The following is a 22526-nucleotide window of genomic DNA, read 5'->3' as shown; positions in this document are numbered from 1 at the left end:
TCCTCAAACTGCACGGCTGGATGTGTGTGTGTGTGTGTGTGTGTGTGTGCGCGCGCGCGCGCCGGTGCTTTACAGTGCCGCTCCTGTAGAGAGCGGTAGATAGTTTAAATAAATTGTTATATGCGGGGCCGGCGAGGAGCCGTGCGCGGTCGTTACTGTACATAAGCGGAGGGAGGAGCAAGCGTTGTGTTCCTCTGCTCATTCCTTTCCCCTGTCGTGGCAGCCCATCAAAACGCTACTGGAAAGACTGTGTGTTTTCTTTTTTAGCAGGCAACGAGCGGGAAGAATAGTGAATTACAAAGCCCTCGTCAATGTGTTAGCAGAGAGACGAGGAGCCGTGTGCGAAGAAAAAGGAAGGGCTCGCAAAAAAAGAGGCACGGTGGCCGTGCAGCGTTTCTATACCACTACACTTGTGCTGGAACCGGCAGAGTCCTGACGACTTTTCCCCTTTTATATTTTCGTGTTTTTCTTTCCTCCTCCAAACCCACGCGATTCGTGTTCAAATCTTGCGGAGCACACGGGGGGTAAGTGTCACCTTTACATATTTTACCACACATCTGTTTACGGTGTGCCGTACACGCAGCTCCCCCCCCCCCCCGCTGCAAGTACAGTTGTTTGCCCGGGCTAGCTCCGATAGCCTGCGTGCGTTAGCCGTGCGGTTTGACAGATCGGTAGCCACGGCGGGCTCCGCGCTGTAGTTTGTACTCTTGTCTGTTGCACTGGGTTTGTTTAGAGATCCCGCCTCGACCCGCCGAAGTTCCTTTTATCGCGCCTTGGGCGCACACTGGTAATGAACGTGGCTTCGGAATGGCGAACGTGTTCCGCTAGTAATCTCGTATTTTTGTCAGTGCTTGTGCCGATATGGGCCCCAACTTGGGTTTATGCCTGCTGCACTCGGGCGCGCTAACGTAACACGCACGCACGCACGCACGCACACGGTAAGGGAGCATTGAAATAAGCATGACATTGCCCTGCTTGACATAACTTATTGATTGATACGGTACGTCGTAGCTGTGAAGTTTGTTTCCGTGCGTCTCAGCGCCTTGGTGCCAGCGAATTTGGTTCTCTAACATGCAAGTTAAACGCAAGTGCACAACTCGTTCTGAGAACTGACAATTGAATTTAATAAAGTGACGCTTAAGCTGTCAATACAAAAGTCTACATAGGCCATTTGCTTACTGCACAGACACCATGCCCCCAGCTTGGGGGGGTGGGTGGGGGGTGTAGTGGTAGTGTGTCTGGGATGGGTATGCTGCCATAGGAAGACGCCTCAACATCGACACATAAATACAAGATATTTAGACATAATCCATAATCATTATAATTGCATAAATAATTAGATAATTGGATGTAATCCATTTCTCACTTTGTTTCACATTTCACGTTGCTAAGAATAAGTCCCCCTCTAGCTCTGAAATTGCCAGCCCTTAATGTTTACCACTTACATCACTGATTATATCGGCAAAAAAAAACCCCAAAAAACATCCATATGTAAACAACTCAAGTGAGTTTAGTATTATAAATATTTTGATGGCACTCTCTTTTGTGTATCTCATTCTAAGCTCTGCAATCACATAACAGTGTGGTAAACCAACAATTAGACAACTTAGTGTCGCGTACTTGTGCTGCTTATTGTCTAGTCAAGGTCTTTATCTGCAGTGGCATTCGTTTCTAAAGGAATTATACTAATGTTGCGCAGGCTGAAAACAGCCTCGAAGCAAAATGACCTTTTTCACTTGAACTGATTAAGCAGAGGAAGAATCTCAGCAGAAGAGCATTTAGTCGAGTCTCATGAATCAGACCGTCTTCTATGGCAGATCAAGCCTCCACTTTCAGACTTTTCGCTGAAATTTAAAGAAATGTAGAGATGAATGTGACATGAAATTCACCTAACTCTGTTGTTTTTCTGTTCTTGAGCATCTTTTACTATGTTTGGTAACTTGTTCTCTGCACCAGAATAAACAGAGTCGGTTTCATCGTTTCGTTTATTTTTTCGGTCCGAACCATTTTTACCCCGAGAAGCGTTCATACATACCGAGCAGCTTAGGATACAGATGCATTTTGGTAATTCGCTTGATATTGTATTCAGAGGTGAAAATCCCACATTTCTCTCCTCCTTTTCCCCCAGGTAAACTCACATACTTTTGCCATCCCTCTCAAGCTTTTTGCAGGAGTACGACTGAAACAGTAGTAAATGCATTATATGGTGATGGCCCGTGTCAGCATTTTTTCGCTAAGCATGATGTCAGAGCAATCGCCATGATAAAACATCAAACAAGTTAGACTCACATCAGCTGGCATGCCGCCAGATAGCCACCTTTGCATTAATCATTAGCCAATAGTTCAAAACGCAGTGTTCTCTACCTGGATTGATTATTAGCCTTGGACAAATGCAGCATTTAGCTATAAGCAATTTCTCCAAGCATGAAGCCGGGGGGGGGGGGGGGGGGACTTGTACGGACATTCAAAATCATATATTTTTGCAATCGGGATTTTGTCCCAACCTGATGAATACATTTGTCCAACATTACCAAGGTTTATTCAGCAAGCCCCCCCCCCTTGATTTTCCAGCTGTTATGCGTATACTGTTTCATCTCATATACTAGAGTGTGTAGAAAATGGAGATCTGCACGCAGAGCTGTGAATGTAACAGTGTCAAATCGGTGAAAGCACAGAGAAGGGGTTGGGTATGGGTCATTAGACCTACAGTAGCCCTGTGTGACCTTGTCTGTAGCTTTCCTCTCCTCTCCTCTCCTTTCCTCTCTTGCTCTTTGTGTATGAGATGCCTGCCGGCCGGGGCCCCTTTTGGGGGCCAGAGGTGACCTTCTTCACCCTCTCCCGGCAGCATGCACCCCGACGGGCCTCTCTTTTTGTGACCCTACTGTCTGTTTCTGTCTGTCTCTCTTCCTCTCCTTTCTTCCCTCCCTCCCTCTCTCTCTTTCGCCCTTCTCCAAACCCCTCACCCCTTCCTCTTCCCCTTGGTGGGGCAGTGGTGCTGAAAAGCTCAGAAGCAGGGAGGGAGTTCAGTTATATAACCTCGCCTGTGCAGCTGATGTCCCGAATGTCTGAATCCACTGTATTATTATGTCAGAGCTGTCTAGAGAAGTAGAGGGCATTCTGGGTAGGCCCGTCTGTTGAGAGAGACACTCCAGACAAGGAAGGGGCGTTGTCGGGCTTCTTTCACAACTGAACAGTGACATATTTTATTCAAATTGAAGAGTTCAAATCAACAAAGGCTAATTTTAGAACAGCCAGCACACGCTGTGCAAGCTACTGTAAATACGCTCAAGTCAAGTCTATTGCTAGTCAGCCGTCACCTCCTATCCTATTGATCGTATAAATATATAGCTTCACCCACCATCATGCACACCAAAAAAACTCCACAAAAACAAAGAAAGCTTTGTTTCACTAAATTTCATAGATCATGATTCCTCAAGCTTGCATTTGATTGCATCAAGTGCAAGCTTACTTGACTAAAGAGACTGATTCAGGTAATGATATAAATAATGACCAAGTATTATCTGCTATCCATTTTAACAAAAATGGATGAATGATCTATAATGAGTAAGTATTATCTACTATCCATTTTAAAAATGTATGAATGATAAATGAATGAATGATTGATAGATGGATTTGGATGTGAAAGGTCAATTTCAATGCCCGGTTTTGTAAATGAGTGTCAGACTATTTGTGCTTATCCTTACCCCCAACTGATAGTGACTATTGGAGCTAGTGCAAAATCCATTGTATCGACCAATTCTTTTTTTTTTTTTCTCTTCATTCTGCCGTAACCTCGCCTTATCGCCTATGAGTAATTACATTATGTCACCCATATGCCATAGTCTTGCAGATGGGTTCATGGACTCTTTGACCGATGCAAATGCAGGCAACCATAAATGCCATCCAATCATCTCAGGTTTCTGCATTGAAGCTGGGCCAGCAGATTTAAGGCACTGTACAGTGTAGCTTATGTTCACCAAGCTCTTCAAGTGATTGGCTAGTTACCCAAGCTAACATTTGGCCGATGTGGTGTGTGTGTATATATATATATATATATATATATGTGTGTGTGTGTGTGTGTGTAACTATCATATTACCCATTTCATATAAACCTGCTTTGCTGTGACGTACACTACCGTTCAAAAGTTTGGGATCACCCAAACAATTTCGTGTTTTCCATGAAAAGTCACACTTATTCACCACCATATGTTGTGAAATGAATAGAAAATAGAGTCAAGACATTGACAAGGTTAGAAATAATGATTTGTATTTGAAATAAGATTTTTTTTACATCAAACTTTGCTTTCGTCAAAGAATCCTCCATTTGCAGCAATTACAGCATTGCAGACCTTTGGCATTCTAGCTGTTAATTTGTTGAGGTAATCTGGAGAAATTGCACCCCACGCTTCCAGAAGCAGCTCCCACAAGTTGGATTGGTTGGATGGGCACTTCTTTGAGCAGATTGAGTTTCTGGAGCATCACATTTGTGGGGTCAATTAAACGCTCAAAATGGCCAGAAAAAGAGAACTTTCATCTGAAACTCGACAGTCTATTCTTGTTCTTAGAAATGAAGGCTATTCCATGCGAGAAATTGCTAAGAAATTGAAGATTTCCTACACCGGTGTGTACTACTCCCTTCAGAGGACAGCACAAACAGGCTCTAACAGGTACTATTTAATGAAGATGCCAGTTGGGGACCTGTGAGGCGTCTGTTTCTCAAACTAGAGACTCTAATGTACTTATCTTCTTGCTCAGTTGTGCAACGCGGCCTCCCACTTCTTTTTCTACTCTGGTTAGAGCCTGTTTGTGCTGTCCTCTGAAGGGAGTAGTACACACCGGTGTAGGAAATCTTCAATTTCTTAGCAATTTCTCGCATGGAATAGCCTTCATTTCTAAGAACAAGAATAGACTGTCGAGTTTCAGATGAAAGTTCTCTTTTTCTGGCCATTTTGAGCGTTTAATTGACCCCACAAATGTGATGCTCCAGAAACTCAATCTGCTCAAAGAAGTGCCCATCCAACCAATCCAACTTGTGGGAGCTGCTTCTGGAAGCGTGGGGTGCAATTTCTCCAGATTACCTCAACAAATTAACAGCTAGAATGCCAAAGGTCTGCAATGCTGTAATTGCTGCAAATGGAGGATTCTTTGACGAAAGCAAAGTTTGATGTAAAAAAAATCTTATTTCAAATACAAATCATTATTTCTAACCTTGTCAATGTCTTGACTCTATTTTCTATTCATTTCACAACATATGGTGGTGAATAAGTGTGACTTTTCATGGAAAACACAATTGTTTGGGTGATCCCAAACTTTTGAACGGTAGTGTATGTCTACAAGTCACACGTTTTCCATTTTGTTAGCCTGGAGTGGTTGAATTGAATCATGAAGACCCATTCCCTTGGGCTTTATTAATTTTTGACGTCACGTTGACAAAAGGAGTTACAATTACATAAAATATTAACAGCATTTTGGCATGTAAAACTGCAGCAGCGGCATTGTGACAGCTGATGGCAAATGAGAAACACAACAGATTTGATAGCATCTTGATTGTTTTCTTATATGGGAGAGGAGGAAACATGGGATGACAGAGCAGACAAAACAGTAATGACTTTATTGACATGAAAAAAACGCATGACCGGGGCGTCCGGGTAGCGTAGCAGTCTATTCTGTTGTCTACCAACACGGGGATCGCTGGTTCGAATCCCCATGTTACCTCTGGCTTGGTCGGGCATCCGTACAAACAAAATTGGCCATGTCTGCGGATGGGAAGCGGGATGTGGATGTGTGTCCCGGGCGTTGTACTAGCGCCTCCTCTGGTCGGTTAGGGCACCTGTTCAGGGGGGAGAGGGAACTGGGGGGAATAGCGTGATCCTCCCACGCACTACATCTCCTTAGTGAAACTCCTCACTGTCAGGTGAAAAGAAGTGGCTGGCGACTCCATATGTATCGGAGGAAGCATGTGGTAGTCTGCAGCCCTCCCTGGATCGGCAGAGGGGGCAGGACAGCTCAGAAAATAGGGTAATTGGCTAAGTACAATTGAGGTGAAAAAAAGGGGGGTGGGGAAAGTCCCCCCCCCCAAAAAAGGCTAAGATTAGACTAATCATTTTAAAGGAATAACAAAGGGTGAAAGGTCAGACTATTCAAAGAAATGTACGACCAGCTTGTGGTCCCAGTTTGTTACCTCTGGTGATAAAGCTCAATGGAGGCCCTCTTCGCTCAAAGCAGGGCTTTGGCAGCTGCAGATCTAAAAATGTAAAATCTAATGAGGGGAAAACTAGTCACTTACTTCAGATAATGGACCGCATCAACTGATTCCAGTGACATGTCTCAAATGTCTGTATCCCGTCTGTCTTCTCTTTGACAGGAAAATGCATGCCCTATTTTGTACTTTGTATAATTTGGCACCAAAGATGAATGCCTCCACCCATCTTCCCTCCCGATCCTTGTTAGCTGACTGACAGTTCTGTGTGAACTTTGGTGGCTTGGGCCTCATTCAGAGGGCAGTGAAGCCCGGTTGCTGATAAGTAAGCCCAAACAGAATCTGCAGATTTTTTTTTTTAAAGAGTTTTCAGCGGTGAGCCAGAATTAAAATCTGCGAAATTTAGCGGAATTTTTTTTTCTTGTAATGTGATAGACAATCTCCATTTAAGATAAGAAATATTGTTTCTGAGCAAAAATTACCTCAATAAGGCTGAAAGACATATTTAGTAGAACCTATGAATTTGAGATTTTATTTCATCACCAACAGTTCAAAACAAAGTGTGGACATTTGTTGGAGAAGTCAACCAGCATAAAATGTAAAGAGACATGGCCCCTAAAGTGCAAGGTTCAAAGTGGAGCAGAGAGAGCAAAAATTAATTTGTGAAACCATTAATCATCTTCCAACACTTACCACTTCAACCCATGAACAAAAAAACAAAAAACACAAAAACAAAATAAAAACGTAAATAACTGGTAAGGTGCTTGACCTCAGTTTCACTAAATATCTTTCAAGAACCTTTAAAAATGGCAAAGGGGAACTCAAAACTTTTTCAGATGCTCTAAAATAACGCATCTGCTTGAAATTTCAAAACTCTTTAGATATTCAAAATGTGCACATATCCAAGTGCAAATTGCCCTACAAAATGCATTTAGTCAAAAGAAAGCAAACAAATCAACAGTGAGTACAGTACGAGAACAAATGACTCCGTCAGCGATGTGACTGAGTGAATGAGTTTTGACTTGTGGTGGGGATTAGTTTTGGTGTTTATAGTTGAACTTGGCAATTGGTATCATCTTAATGTTGTTTTCAGTCAGGCTCCGTCTGTACTGTGTCAGCAGCATCATGTTGTGGGAGAAAAGTCTCCCTACATCCACTGATGTAGTAGGGAGGCGGAGGTACAACGCTGCTATCAAGGCAAGAGTGGGCATCGTGTCCTCCCTGGATGCCCACCACTGCACAGGACTGACCCCCATAGTGTCACTCTTGTCCATGTGAACATAGCGGTGCAATTCCGCAGATGATACTTGGATAAGGGCAGATATGATCTGGAGATAATCATCAATGTTCTTTCTAAGCCCAGTCACCTTTGCTGGATCAAACAGTGGAAGGGATTTGAAGAGCTCCATGCAGGGCATGCCTTTCCATTACAGCCTGCAGCTTTGCAGAACATTCAGCCATGGCCTGCTGGAAAAGCTGAGAGCAGGGAACCCTCTCCATTTCATCCAGTACCCTCAGCTGTGCTCTAGTCTCAAGATGCCAGTCTTCAGCACTTGTATTGCTTCCATACTTAAATAACATATAGAGGTCGTCCAACTCTCCATGGATGGTGACAGAGGACTGTCTGGATGTGTCTTGCAGTTTGGTGAAGGTGGCCAAGATCTCAGTGGTGTGCTCAACTATGAAGATGGACAGGGCTTTTAACACATGTATTTTTTTCCACCAGGAGTGTTCTTAGGTCCTGAACCACTTTGGAAGACAGTGGTAAGGTGGGTATAAAGTCATATAAAATGTCAAGGTTCTCCTTCAGATATCGCACATCGCACAGGATCAATCCAGGAGCCCTGCCTGGTCAGTTCAGCAAACACTTGCATGTCAGGAGCCGAGCCTGTTTGTAGGCCCACAGCTCCAGGCTACACACTCGATTAAGGTCCTCAAAGGTGTCAGGGAAAGGGGGCGTCCAGGTAGTGTAGTGGTCTATTTCGTTGCCTACCAACACAGGGATCGCCTGTTCGAATCTCTGGGTTACCTCCGGCTTGGTCAGCCGTCCCTACAGACACAATTGGCCGTGTCTGCGGATGAGAAGCCGGATGTGGGTATGTGTCCTGGTTGCTGTACTAGCGCCTCCTCTGGTCGGTCAGGGCGTCTGTTCGGGGGGGAGGGTAACTGGGGGGAATAGCATGATCCTCCCATGTGCTATGTGTCCCTGATGAAACTCCTCACTGTCAGGTGAAACACGTATCTACACATATCAGAGGATGCAAGTGGTAGTCTGCAGCCCTCCCCAGCTCTGCAGAGGGGGTGGAGCAACGACCGGGACAGCTCGGAAAATAGGGTAATTGGCCAAGTACAACTAGGGAGAAAAAGCGGGAAAAAAAAGAAAAGGTGTTAGGGAAGACCTCTAGCACCAAGTTGAGCAGATGTGCCTGGCATGGGATGTGTTTGGCATTGGGAAAGAAGCCTTGAAGAACTGTGTTGAAGGCTTTTTTCATGTAGCCTGCTGAATCTGTGACAAAAGCCCGGACATTGCTGAAGTTGATGTAAGTGTTAAGGCAAGTGATGACTGTCTGGAACTCAGTGGTGAAGTTACCTCTCTCAAGGAAAACAAGATCCGCAGCTAGAGGAGGTCTGCCCACAGGCTGCAGAAGAATGGCAAGGACACAGCGACCACAGGCATCTGTTGTCTCATCCAGTATAACAGACGGATTTTCCCTTCACTGCACACTGGATGTCCTCCACATGCTGAGGGAACAGCCTCGGCAGGTAGTCAGATCAGAGGTGAGATGGAACTGGAATAGATCCTCCTTGCTTGCAATATTTCTGCAAAAAAGTAGCCAGCTTGGGAGATTTCTCCAGGGAAACCTCTGCCTCAATAAGAGCCTTAGTGAAGTCCTGAACAAACTCCTTCCTCTCAGTTATAGATGGGGTTTTGGAGAGGCATGAAGCCAAAGTTTGATTCCTAGATTGTACTGAAAGTAAAGGAGAAAGACGGATATTCACTATACATTGAAAATACATGCTATACATATTTATTTATTTGAAAAGCATTATTTTGCTATTTCTATTATTTTCAATGATCGAATCTACATAACTTAACATTTCCCACAAATGTCAGTAAAACACATAGTATGCCTAACATACTATTCATACTAAGTATGACGTCAAATTGAGTATGTAGTGCATTCCAAAATGAGTCAAACACATCAGAACTGAATGCAGTCTGAGCAGTGTGGTCCTTCAGTTAGGCTGGCTGCAAGAAGACAATATGGAAAAGCAAAAGATATAAAGCAGTATCCCAAAAAATTTTCCACCAGTGATTTTTGTAAAAAAAAATATATATGCGTTTTTCATTTTGATATCATTTTTCCGTTATGTCTGGTCCCTCTTAAGTTGCTCTCTGCTGGATGATTTAGTAAAACTGCCCACAAGGACACCCGATTCAGGCATTGATTCATGAATTGCTAGATGGATATTATTTTTGTTCTTTCTTCAGGGTGTGTAGGTTGTGTTAAGTAGAACATAAAGACAGGAAATTAGTTGAATCTAGGGCAATTTTTGCATAACTTTTGCACAAGAAAAGGCTCTCTACGTGTGTACTAGGGACTGGGAATTTATGTTGTCAATATTTTGTGTATGTATAAAAGCCATACTGTTGTTGTCCTGACACACACGCACACACACACACACACAGAGGGATAGAGGGACAAACTTGTCCATTACCTTTTCTGGAATTTTTATTTTTTTTATGAAGACTTGTTAATCTTTCCAAAAAGCCACAAAATCTTATCTACACCCCCCCTAAAAGCCAATGATTTAGAAATGTTTCCAACACTGCCAGTCAGTGCTGTAGTACATGGGTCCAGGACTCAGACTCAGGTCCGACTCAAGTCCTGATTTTCAGGACTCGTCACTCAACTTGGACTTCAGCACTGATGACTTGGACTTGGACTCAGACTTGAGCATTGACTGCATTCGGACTCGGAAGTTGGAAATGAGGACTCGGACTTGTCAATTGATAAAGACTTTTTTGTTTTTGTTAGTTTTTTTTGTTTAGCTATTGTGTCACAAAGTAAATAAACTCCCTTTGAAATGGTGACAGCTGTGTCATTTTTGTTTAATGTAGACCTTTTTTATTTGTATGTCAGCTTTTTTACAGTGCCAGAGTAGAGCACTGGAACCCATCTTGGGACTCGACTCAGACTCAATCTTGATGACTCGGACTCTGACTCGGACTCAGGTAATGGGGACTTGACTCGGACTCGACTCGGACTGTTCTTTGGGGACTCGGACTCGAACACTGGGGACTCGAGACTCGACTTGGACTCGGGATTTAGTGACTCGACTACAACACTGCTGCTGGTACCTGAATGCTGGCCTTTTTTCAGCTAGCTAGCTAGAGAAATTGGCTAGCTTTCATCTTGTTGAGGAGATTAGCTAGGTGTTAACTAGGGCCGCTCATAAACATCGCTATTTGAATTGGTAAAAAAAAAACATATATATATATTTTGCCCTGTGATAGCCTGGCGGCCTGTCCAGGGTGTCTCCCTGCTTGCTGCCCAATGACAGCTGGGATAGGCTCCAGCAGCCCCGCCACCCTGAGAGCAGGATAAGTGGTTTGGATAATGGATGGATGGATATTTATATTTTGGGGGCAATTCAATCTATATGTATTTTTAAATGATTATAAAAAATAAAACAAATAACACACACATTAAGACTTATTTGTTATGAGTGAAGATGAGAGAGAGGGTGGGCGGCCAGGGGTGGACGGTGGGTGAGTGCACCAGTTGACAGTTTACTGCATCTATTGAAATTTGTAGAGTCCAGTGCGATGGGGAAAATTAATAACCATTCTTGTTGTTTGACAATGTTCCACGCTGAGTATTGATTTCAAGGGATTATCTGTAACTCTAACTTTGATAGTTGGTGCAATCCACCAAAGCATGATTCAGTTTCCAGCAGTAAGGTTAATAATCCAATTCCCCAATAAGAGTAACCTATGACCCTACGAATGTTGGGTGATGAGACATGTTTTTGTATTTTTGCCCATACCTTTAAAAAAACAAAAAACGTGAATATGGCTTCTGAGTTGGCCAAGTCCGAGAACCACTGACATAGAGGGGTGTTTTTAATGGACATTTTTGAAAGCATCTGTATATCTCTAGTTTTAGCTACCTGAAATGTAGTGCACTAAGCCAGCTAACTAGTTAAGCTAGAACTAGAAAAGCTAATGTTATTTCTCCTGAAAATGGCGCTTTTTGGGGGGTTTGGAGATCTTGCATAGGGTGCCAGAATGGACAGAAACGTCACTGCACTTTACAGAACAGCACTCCTCCGTCCGCATAGAAGTCATTGGTGAATTCACTCGCCCGAACCCTCGCAGTTATCCCTGTTTGACAAATGGCGCTTCCTCAGCAGTAAATCAGACTTTTGCAATATTTTCACATCACACCACTAACTTTTATCTTAATGCTAACTGAAAACAGCACACGACTGTCACACACATGCACAAGGGGGTGGAGATGTGTCAACATCATGAGTTTTACAAGCAGCATCTCTATTCGTTTAAAAATCAGCGGGGAATCTGCAAAGATGTCAGAATTCTACGGGTGCAGATCAGTGTGGGCTGTGTTGGCCATCACGCAGGCCACGGGGTTCCTGCTGCCTTTGAGATAACACCCCTCCTTCCCAATACCACACAAACACACCGACAAACACATTAGAGCACACCTCAGCCAGCGCACAGCTGCGCTGGAGCTTTCATGCTTGTGGCTTCTTCAAGCTTTTGTTACTTCAGCCCCTCTCACTTTACCAGCCAGGCCCCTCTCATTCTCTCTCTCCCAGTGGGCTTTCTTCACTTCTTCTATTCTTGCCCCCCTTTTTTTATTTAGGTGTTTCCCCGTCAGCACTGGTTTCCATGAAAATGGTTGCCAGAGACTTCCCCTCTCTTTTTTCATTTCTTTCTTCCTCTTTGTACTGTATCTTTGCAGTGATATTGGGATTCTTAGTCTCTCTCTTTCTCTTTCCCTCTCTCTTTCTTTTTTTCCCCCTTCTCTTTCTGTCTTCTTAGCCAGCAGCCGTGCCTGTGAAACAGGAAAGAGTGTAGCAGGCCTCCAAATCACTAGGGAAAATGATAACATATAAAACGGCCTTTATTAGCCAGAGAGAGTAGTGAGGCTGTTTTACGCAGCCACGCTTCTCTTATTAAAGCTGGGGTAGGCAGTTTTTTTATGGCGTCATTGAGCAAAAATTCCATAATAACCTTTCAGCATATTGTAATTCTAGTGATCTAGAGAAAACTAGATTTCTGCACCTCTTCTTGTTTCTGTGTTCAGGCTTTAAAAAAAATCTAGCCCAGGACAGAAGATTTTAGCCAATCACGGGTCATTTCAGAGAGCGGGCATTCCTATTGGCTCTTGTAGAAATGCAGATGCGCGTAGTCACTCTGCGTCCGCCCTGCCTCGCCGGTCGCTTGTGGTTGTAACCCTAACTCTAAAAGTCTCACTTTGACAGTTCCTGGTTGTACACGAGTGTAAGGGGCTGAAGAGCGATGGGGAGGTCATTTGGTGGGAGGGGCTTAGTGGAGTGCTGCGAGGCAGCAGAGAGAGAGAGAGGCAGAAGGATTTGCTTCGGATGTACAGTGTTACCTAATGCAGCTTTAACACTATTCGGCTTGGCTCTGCTTGGTTACGACTGGGGCCACTCACAACTGGCTTTTCATCAACGGGAATACTTGGCACACAGGCTTGTTAGGTTTATTTTTGCCAGGGTGAAACGGAGCGCTTTACGAGGATGAGTGTGTCTGACATTTGTTCTGTCTTCCGCGTTCTCTCACTCCTTCTTTATCTCTCGCTGTGTGTCTCTCTTTCTCTCTTTCTCTCTCTCTCTCTCTATATATATTATTCTTTAAAAGCTATTGCTTGAGTTTAAAGCGGAAAAATAGAAATTAAGTTGTCCACATACATTTGCAGAGTGCCTAACAAGCCATTTCCAAGACAAGTAATTGGCTACCTTTTCTTTCTGTGGTGTGCTGTGAACACAGAAGTCAAGGCCTGCACAGAAAGATCCTCAGTATGATGACTTGAGATGAAATTGGCAGCAAAAATATCAGTTCCCATGGCCCCTGGGGAAAAGCTAATCTGTTTATAATCACAGAGTTCCCGGGAAGAATTTGTGTGTGTGTGTGTGTGTGTGTGTGTGTGTGTGTGTGTGTGTGTGTGTGTGTGTGTGTGTGTGTGTGTGTGTGTGTGTGTGTGTGTGTGTGTGTGTGATTATAAGTGAGTTATTCTGGAGAGTATTAATAAAAGAAATTCAGAATGCAGCCTGGCTAATGAACGATGATTGCAGATTCACTGCAAGAGCCTATCTATTTATATCTATATAGCTATCTGTCTATCTGTCCATCCGATATTTAAACTGATTGGATTCAACTTTGAAATGTGGGATAATGTTGAATATAATATAATATCAGACCAAAACTAGTTTGCAAATAATATTCCCTCAGTTATTTTATACATTTTGTGAGCGATTTTAGATAATAAATTCTCGTTTTCAATAATTTAGACAACAGAATTGTGTATCGTGCGATATGACAATATCTAAATTTCATACTGACACAGTACCTGAGAGACAATAAACAATGATATTGAAATCCTGCCCAGCCCTACTTTAACATACTATCTGTTGAGGTAATGAGTAATCCTGAGCAAAAAGCTGCTTATAAAGCCCAAAAATTAGTTTTGGCACGAGACCAAGACCTGTTATGACCAATGAGCCCCTCCACCTTTTTGAATATTGGTCATCATTACATTAGATTTTGAGGGCATCCGGGTGGTGTGGTGGTCTATTCCGTTGCCTACCAACACGGACGGGGATCACTGGTTCGAATCCCCGTGTTACCTCCAGCTTGGCTGGGCGTCCCTACAGACACAATCGGCTGTGTCTGCGGGTGGGAAGCCAGATAAGGGTATGTGTCCTGGTCACTCCACTAGCGCCTCCTCTGGTCGGTCGGCGCGCCTGTTCAGGGGCGAGGGGGAACTGGGGGGAATAGCGTGATCCTCCCACGTACTACGTCCTCCTGGCGAAACTCCTCACTGTCAGGTGAAAAAAAACAGCTGGCGACTCCGCATGTATCGGTGGAGGCATGTGGTAGTCTGCAGCCCTCCCTGGATCGGCAGACGGGGTGGAGCAGCGACCGGGATGACTCAGAAGAATGGGGTAATTGGCCAAGTACAATTGGGGAGAAAAGGGGGGGGGTCCAAGAAACGAAAAACATTTTTTATACAAGTGGCCCGACGTGGGTACTGAATGGTTTGACCTCTGTAAATGAGATCCCACCCCAGTCTGCATGTGCGGGCTCGCATGTTTTTCCTTCCTGTTGTCTTTACCTTTGTCACCCAAAGCGTCCCAGGTTGCTGCGGTTGGGTCAAGGCTCTTGCTCAGTGGAAGCCGACCGCACCAGATTTGTAATGAACCCGAAAGTTTACACAGGGCTGTGATCATACAGTAGCAGGCCTCATGCAAAGCCACCATCGCTAAAACACCTCTGAACCTGGAGTTTGATAACAAGCAGGCACCCATGGGCGAAGAAACACTGGAGGTTTATTGCTCCCCGTTTTATAATCTGTCACACTTCAGGACATTTAGATGGGCTTGTTCCAGTGCCTGATGGTTTGGCAGGACCTGAAAGTGCTCCACCCTTTCATGGTTTCACTTTTTATTGAGCCTTTTTAGTTTATCGCCAGTGCTTATCCCGGGTGTCTATTTTTGCTAGGAAATGGCTGCACACTGTACAAAGCCCAAATAAGGGCTACTTGTTTTACAGCTGGCCTTTAAAACAGAAGCATGGCTTTTCATTACAGTCACAGCAACTCGTTCCAGACATTGTGGAATTACAACTCTCAGGAGTTAATGGACTTTGAGAGCAGAGTGTGTGTGTGAACAGGAAAGCCATTCTTAGGTACTGTATATTTAGTCTGATAACCAATAAGTCGCAGGGATTGTGCTTTTTAATGCCTTATTAAGCATTTACTGTACTCAGTTATGACAGGCCACCTCTTTCAGCTGCCACTGCACAGCTTTCCTATTAATTTACAGCAAGCTGTTTCCTCAATTGGATAGCGCCCCAGATTTCGGTTAAATTGCTGGCTATCGCTCTGGCACAGGCACAAGTCCGTCTCCCCGGGGCAACAAGTGGAGATCTGTGTGTGTGTGTGTGTGTGTGTGTTCATCTCTGTGTGTGCTATCCCTCTGGATGCCGAATGACACTGGTTTATGTTATGCCTTTTGTCGGGGTTGAAGATCGACTCCACCGCCTGCTGTGTTGTAGCGGTTGTTTGAAGTGTGATGGACAGTGACCTTCTGCCCAGCAGGCCTAATTTATTCTCACTAAGCATTTTTTCTTTTTCTTTTAACATCACAACCAAACCTTTTCAATCATGGGATATTCTACGTGCCTTCCCTCCTCAGATTTTTCTGTCAACGTTGCACTTGATAGAAAGTCATGTCGGCTACGTCGCTGAACGGGCCGCCGACAGCCAAGTCAGTTTGTTGGGTCCTGAGTTGGGGGGACCACTGTGAGATGAGGAGTGGTCTTGTTGCTCTGTAGTTGTGTTAGAAAGAACAGAGGATGGGGATTTCTCACCTCGCAGGCAACACATGTCGCAAATGATAAATAACATCGATCACACCACGTTGATCACCTGCTTTTTTTGGCGGTTGGGAAGCAGGCAGGCCGGGCCTCCAATTACTGCAGCTTTGTAGTAGGGCTGTCACGAATGACTGTTTCTTGTTAATTGGGTAATCTGTTAACTATTCTGATTCGTCAATTGAGTTAATTGGATAAGAAAAGGACTTTTAAGTGTTTTATTTACGTACAGCTGGGTTACAATTTACCCCCCCCCCCGTTGCCTGCTGTAATGTAAAATCACCCAATTTGTGATATTTTTTTTAACCATGTTCTTATGTGGTGCCGATTTTATTGCATCTTTTAATGTCAGTCGACCTTGACTGTACAGAAAAGTGCCAATCAAATAGAATTATTCATTGATAGGAAGGATGCGTTTCTGTTGAGGTGCTGCAACATGGACGTTGTGCTGTTGTGGTAAACAAGTTCAGCTTTTATTTTCTTTGTGTTTTCTCTTGGCCAATCACCCCACTCTTCCGAGCTGTCCCGGTCGCTGCTCCACCCCCTCTGCCGATCCGGGGAGGGCTGCAGACTACCACATGCCTCCTCCGATACATGTGGAGTTGCCAGCCGCTTCTTTTCACCTGACAGTGAGGAGTTTCACCAGGGTACGTAGCGTGTGGGAGGATCACGCTATTCTCCCCCCTCCCCCTCGAACAGGTGCCCTGGCCGACCAGAGGAGGCGCTAGTGCAGCGACCAGGACACAGATAATGGCCAATTGTGTCTGTAGGGATGCCCAACCAAGCCGGAGGTAACATGGGGATTCGAACCAGTGATCCCCGTGTTGGTAGGCAACGGAATAGAGTGCTACGCCACGCGGATGCCCCATTTTCTGTCGTTCTTTGGCTCTCGCCTCTTCTCTCCTCCATTTTCTTGACTTGAAAAGTCTGCTCTGTCATCTACCTGCAATGATAATGATGGTCTAAGCACTTCGCTGCCCTGTGCAGGTCTTTCTACATGCCTGGGCATTTTTAGACATGCATAAAGGTATGAAACGAAGTGAAGTGCTATCAAGGATTTTTTGGAATAAAGTTATTTGAGTTACTTGAGTGACATTCATACCAGACATTATGTGTCAGTGACAAAACGGTGTGGTGTGTTGATGAAGCCATATCCGTTATTGGAAGAAAAAAAAAGCCATGGCCATGTCCTCTACTACATGAATAATGGAGAATTCCTTGAATGAGGGACAAAATACTTCACTGAAGAGTTTGTGAATGAGAGAATTTCACTCTGTTTATTTAAGAGCCATTTCCTTTGGTGGTGAGGGGGAAAAAAGGCAGGAGAAACCAGTATTCATCACTTTGTCTTCCTTGACTCCTACTCATGAAGGACCAGATTTGCAGCTGAGCAAAACTGGAAATTAGGGCTACACAGCTTGGCGCCATTGACAAAAATACTTATCACAGTACTACACTTCACTAAGAAAATCTCACCGGTACTCACTATGGATTAACACGCGTTGAGGCTATCTGACCCGCAACGGCTGCAATCATGAGCAAGGCCCACTGCCTTCGGACCAACCAATATATGAGAGAGAGAGATGATTGTGTGTGTGCATGTATGAGTGTTTATTGGTGGTAGCTCAGGCTCTTAGTTGATGTGTGTTTTGGGGGGTTATTTTGCTCTTAGTTTATGACTAAATCCCATAAATATGACTCATTCTGTGCTTACTACTTGCCTCGTTAATTTCAACAGCTGTTCTTCACAATAGTGTACATTCATCCGCAAGCTAAGGCTTCTGCCGCTGCACAACTGATGTAACACACAGGCTCGATTCAATCTGTCCGGATGCCCCCAAATTTATCCTTGGAGATTTTAGCCACGGCCCTGTGATGGCCTGGCGGCCTGTTCAGGGTGTCTTCCCGCCTGCCGCCCAATGACTGCTGGGATAGGCTCCAGCATCCCCGTGACCCTGAGAGCGGGATAAGCAGTTTGGATAATGCAGAATATTGCCTTCATGTGTTACATAATATTGATTACATATAGGCAAGCGTCATGAGCTACACTGAGATCAACAAGTGCTTTCTCCTTCAGGTTGATAAAGTCATAATTCTCATAGCTTCCTTACTGACAGACTTCCACGGTGACAGCAAACATGCTTGTGTTTGGCAGATTGTGTTTGCATCCTGAGTTGTTCAGTTTGGGTTGAGTTTTTTGCATAACACAAGTTGGCGATTCCAGAGGTGAAGTCGCTGTCAGGGAGAGGGAGCAATATGTGTCTTTAACTGTGGTGAATCCTTGACACTCATGTGACATGTTATCATGAACGTCCGCTGTGACATGACTTAACGAGCACTACAGCTCGACTTGCCCAGCAGGCTGTGTGTGTGTGTGTGTGTGTGTGTGTGTGTGTGTGTGTGTGTGTGTGTGTGTGTGTGTGTGTGCGCGTGCGTGCGTGCGTGCGTGCGTGCGTGCGTGCGCGTGCATGTGTGTGTGTGAGTGAGAAGACCTCGACATTTCGACATTATGGCATTGCTGTGGTAGCAAAGCAGTTGAGAAGTCCACTCTCATTTGACATCCTCTTTCAACTGTCATCTAGCCAGCCCCTTTTCTAAACACACACACACCACCTCCCTCAATGACCCCACAGCACACCTGCTGCATCACCCATCAGGTGGTTCAGATGGCTGTCTTTTTTCTTTGGTGGATGATTTTTTTTCTAATTTGTTTTATAAACATTTTTTAGTCTTCAGTTTACTGTCTCACTGATCGTGTGTGTGTTTGTCCATTTTAAGGGCTTAATTCCAATGCATTATAAGATAGTAAAATGATAATGGATAATAATAAGATGATGAGCTCATCGAAGGCTTTGATATTTTGCCATTTTGTTGCTGTTTTCTCTCTCCAGCTTTGAAAGTCGTCCGACTTGAGTTTAAAAGCTATTAGTCATGCCAGAATTGTTCATATAAAAGATAATAGCCCAGATATGTTGAGATTTGCATAACACTGCCTCCCCGACAACACCAAACAAGATGTATGAACTCTTGCTCTCCAAGAAAGCTGGCACAATAGCATCAGCTTAGATGCATTCCTTTCTCATCCACACCGTATAATTAATTGAACCTTTGAAAACAAGAGGTACCAGTTTACAAGCCATGTGAGGTATGTAGAGAGTCACCGGAGGAGTATTTTCAGATTGTTAAATCCTACCTCCCACAGATAACTCGCATTTGATATGAATGCTCAGTTAATCTGGGGCTTTACCAGGCATTTCACCTGAAGTGGGAAATTTCCAAAAACGTGTTAGTGCGGCAGAGGTGGTGTTTCATCTCCTCTACCTGCTAGTGTTGCTGGCCAAGTAGAGGGATGGAGTGAGATGGGCTTGGTGGTCCAGAAAGTCTGAAAAATACAGAATGTCCTGAAGCTGTGTGTGTGTGTGTGTGTGTGTGTGTGTGTGTGTGTGTGTGTGTGTGTGTGTGTGTGTGTGTGTGTGTGTGTGTGTGTGTGTGTGTGTGTGTGTGTGTGTGTGTGTGTGTGTGTGTGTGTAAACGTGCATATATGTGAGGATTTGAGTGAGTGAGAGAGCATGTGTGTGCTTTTATGTGTGTGCTTGTCTTTGTAAAAGGATAGAGAGACTTGCTGATCTGGCAGGCATATGCATTCCTTTTCTTCATGGCTTTCTTAGCTGCAGCCAAGCACCACATGCCAGCATACAGTTAAGAGTGTGTACATGCATAGTTCGTGCAAGTTTTTTTTTTGCATTTTGTTGTTAAAAGCCACATCTATATTCCTTATGATTTTGTGCATGCTGCATTGCTGCAGAAACATGCAGTGTATGCCCGTTGCTGTAGCTGACCCAGATAGATTGAAACTTGATAGGTAAAGTGTGAGGCAACTGCTCTGTGATTAGTGCGATTTGCTGCCCAGCCCCGGCACTGGCCCAGCAATAGTGGGAAATGGGAAATTGCATATATGCATTACACACTTGCACATCCTTTCAACTGGAACGGCAACTCAGACAATGGAAATGCATGCATAAAAGCATGCAAGTGAGTACTCTCTCTCTCGCTCTCTGTCACTCACTCACATGCACACACACACACACACACACACACACACACACACCAAAAAAAAATTTTTTTTAAATGCTGCTATTATAACCTTTACTCACTGCATGAAAAGTGGGATTTTTGTCAGTAAGCAGCACTGTAAATTGCTGTGGAAGTCCAGGTTAACGAGTGTTCGCGGGAATTTGTAGGCGGCACAGAAAACTGCCAGGAATTGACGTGGAGTTTCAATTTCTGGCAGCTTTACCAGCCTGAGAAGCTTGGCAGTTGACCCCCCAGCCCCTAGGTCTAGGGGAGGCTTTCACATGTAAATGAAAATGCTGTGAGCTATACAAATGCAAATCAGGATAGTAGGGGGTCCAAGAGCGGACCTGGATGACTCAGTATCATCACAGACAGGATAGTAGGGGAATTTTGACTCACCTTTTATACTAGTGCAGAGGTTAAACCTTTTTCTAAAAAGTATTGACTCCATTTTAAGAAAATCCCTGGTATAAATAGACCAGGCATACTATAATATACTTATAATTTGTAGCTTGAATAGATTTGTCGTATGCTATGATGAATTACTTAGTATGCCACTAGCAATTATCAATAATTTTATGAAAAAAAGATACACAAAACAGTACAATTTATTTTAATACTATCCAGTCAGGGTCGGTAACATGTTTTACAAATCAGTCCTACAGGGGTTGAAGGACTAGTTATAGTCCGTTTCCCTGGACTGGGACACAAGACTTAGAACTGAAAACCCAACTCTTCAGTCTTGCCTATCCTTAACCTCTTCCATTGTTTGTTTGAGTCTCCTTTTTTTTTTTCAAAATCATTTTTCTTTTTCTTTTTTACACTTTTGTTCATACATACAGGGGCTGAAGGGCAAGTTATACTCTTTTCCTCACTGTAAACCTTTTTGTTAACACAAAAAGACATAAAAAATGATTTAGCACAAATGTTTTTTGTTCTCTGAACAAATTTGTGATTTTACGTTTACGGTACTCAGTCTATTCAGTTAGATCATCGCCATTCTTACTGATATTTTCAGCTACAAAGCCCCATGTGTGTGTGATGTCACGCGCGTCCCTACGTCCTTCTCTTCTGGGAATTCAAATTTTTTGCGCTTGAGAGGACATGAAGACTTTGCGTTTTGGATTGAGTTGTCTGGTCCTACGACGTGTTCCTTGACGTTGACCAGTAGGATGACAGAGTGCTGTCTGGTCAGGCGGAACAGCAAAACTGAGGAGAGGTTCGTTGAGCAGTGGCAACAATACCTCCTGCAGGCCTTTTTGACGTTCCCTCGAGGGAGGACCATGACAGAGTCCAAAAAGATAAATGTTGGCAAGAAATAGCGGCGGCTCTTCAGCAACCCGGTGAGTAGCTGGTTAAAACTGCTAGAACAAATGAACAAATCTTACTTTATTCAGACACAAAGGTAGGTCCATGTTAAAGACAACGACAAAGAAATACAACACAAGACAAGAACACAAAAATATTGCTAAAAACAGTAGTTCACAAGTCCACCATGATTAAAAGCTATACAGACATTTGTTCCAATGTGTCCAGAAACAAGAGGAGTACCTGATGTCACTATGTGTAGGCTCAGTTAACAGCATTATAATTACATTCTTGGAATCAATTAATTGCTAGGTTATCATTCCCTGCAAGATTTGATTGTTTTTTTTACTGATTATTTTATTGATTGACTCTTTTATATATTGTAAATAAAGTTCCTTGTTGAAAAAAAAAAGATTGTGAAAGGCAGCATAGTATAATGTGCATGGATAAGTAGACACGTTAGTCCTTGACTAACGGGTCGCACCCTTTAGTCGACTGGTTAACGTTGTCGCTTGTTGAGAGAGAGACACGGGTTTGCGTCCCGGCTGTGGCGACGGTCTCCCAGACTGCCCCCCAAATTCGCTACAACACGATGATTGGTCGGGGTCATATTTATAGCGTTGCCAGTCTCCCGGCCAAGACATGGCCAGAATTTATGGCACTAGATTGCCTAATCTGACACGGCGACTATCATGAAAGACAAAAATATTGTGTAGTCTGATCCCGGCATAAAATGTTAAATTCAGTTAAAAAGGGTAAAAACGTTGAAAGATGTTTATTGTTTGACTTAAATTGTGGCTTTGTGGTGTCAAGCTTGCATGTGCTCGAAGGCAACTTTTAAAAGACAATTCTACAAAACGGCAGCATGCATGTACGGCCACATACTGAGTCAGCCTAGTCACGTTAAGTGTTAGCGACAAGATTAAAACATAAAAGTTACGTTATCCATTTGAAAACGACCTGGTAAGGGAACAAGTTTAAAAACTGTGCTTCTTACTAAGTTTAGTCAACTTTTTTCTTTTTCTTTTTTTTTAAACCTGTATGCACGACCTGCCTGCACGTTTTTGAGCATGTTGAGCCTTGTACAGGCAACGTGTGAACAAATTTCACCAAGTGTTATTTGGTTAGGCAGCCCAAATTATCAACACTAACGTTAGGCTTCAAATTTACTGCTAAGTTAATAAAAGTTTTCACATTTTACGCTGTGCCTTGAAAGCTAACTTATCAATGTGTTGTCTTTTCAGGTTGAAACTGAAACCGCAGCCTAAAAGCAGGATGCCTCAACCTGGTATGTTGTTC

The 22526-nt window shown here is 43.7% G+C and overlaps 1 long non-coding RNA gene across 1 annotated transcript in view; it reads left to right on the top strand.

The window, feature by feature from the left end:
- Nucleotides 1–214: 214 nt before the first annotated feature.
- The window catches only part of LOC130128047 (uncharacterized), an 86565-nt gene continuing 64253 nt past the window's right edge, over nt 215–22526 (top strand). Inside the window, exon 1 of the long non-coding RNA XR_008811865.1 lies at nt 215–524. This is a non-coding gene — a long non-coding RNA (uncharacterized LOC130128047). The remainder of the gene's footprint in view (nt 525–22526) is intronic.

This window comes from Lampris incognitus, chromosome 17, assembly GCF_029633865.1.
Source record: "Lampris incognitus isolate fLamInc1 chromosome 17, fLamInc1.hap2, whole genome shotgun sequence".
NCBI classification, from domain to species: Eukaryota; Metazoa; Chordata; class Actinopteri; order Lampriformes; family Lampridae; genus Lampris; species Lampris incognitus.
The sequence above is the reverse complement of the archived record's forward strand: the minus strand, read 5'-3'. Positions and strand labels throughout refer to the sequence as shown.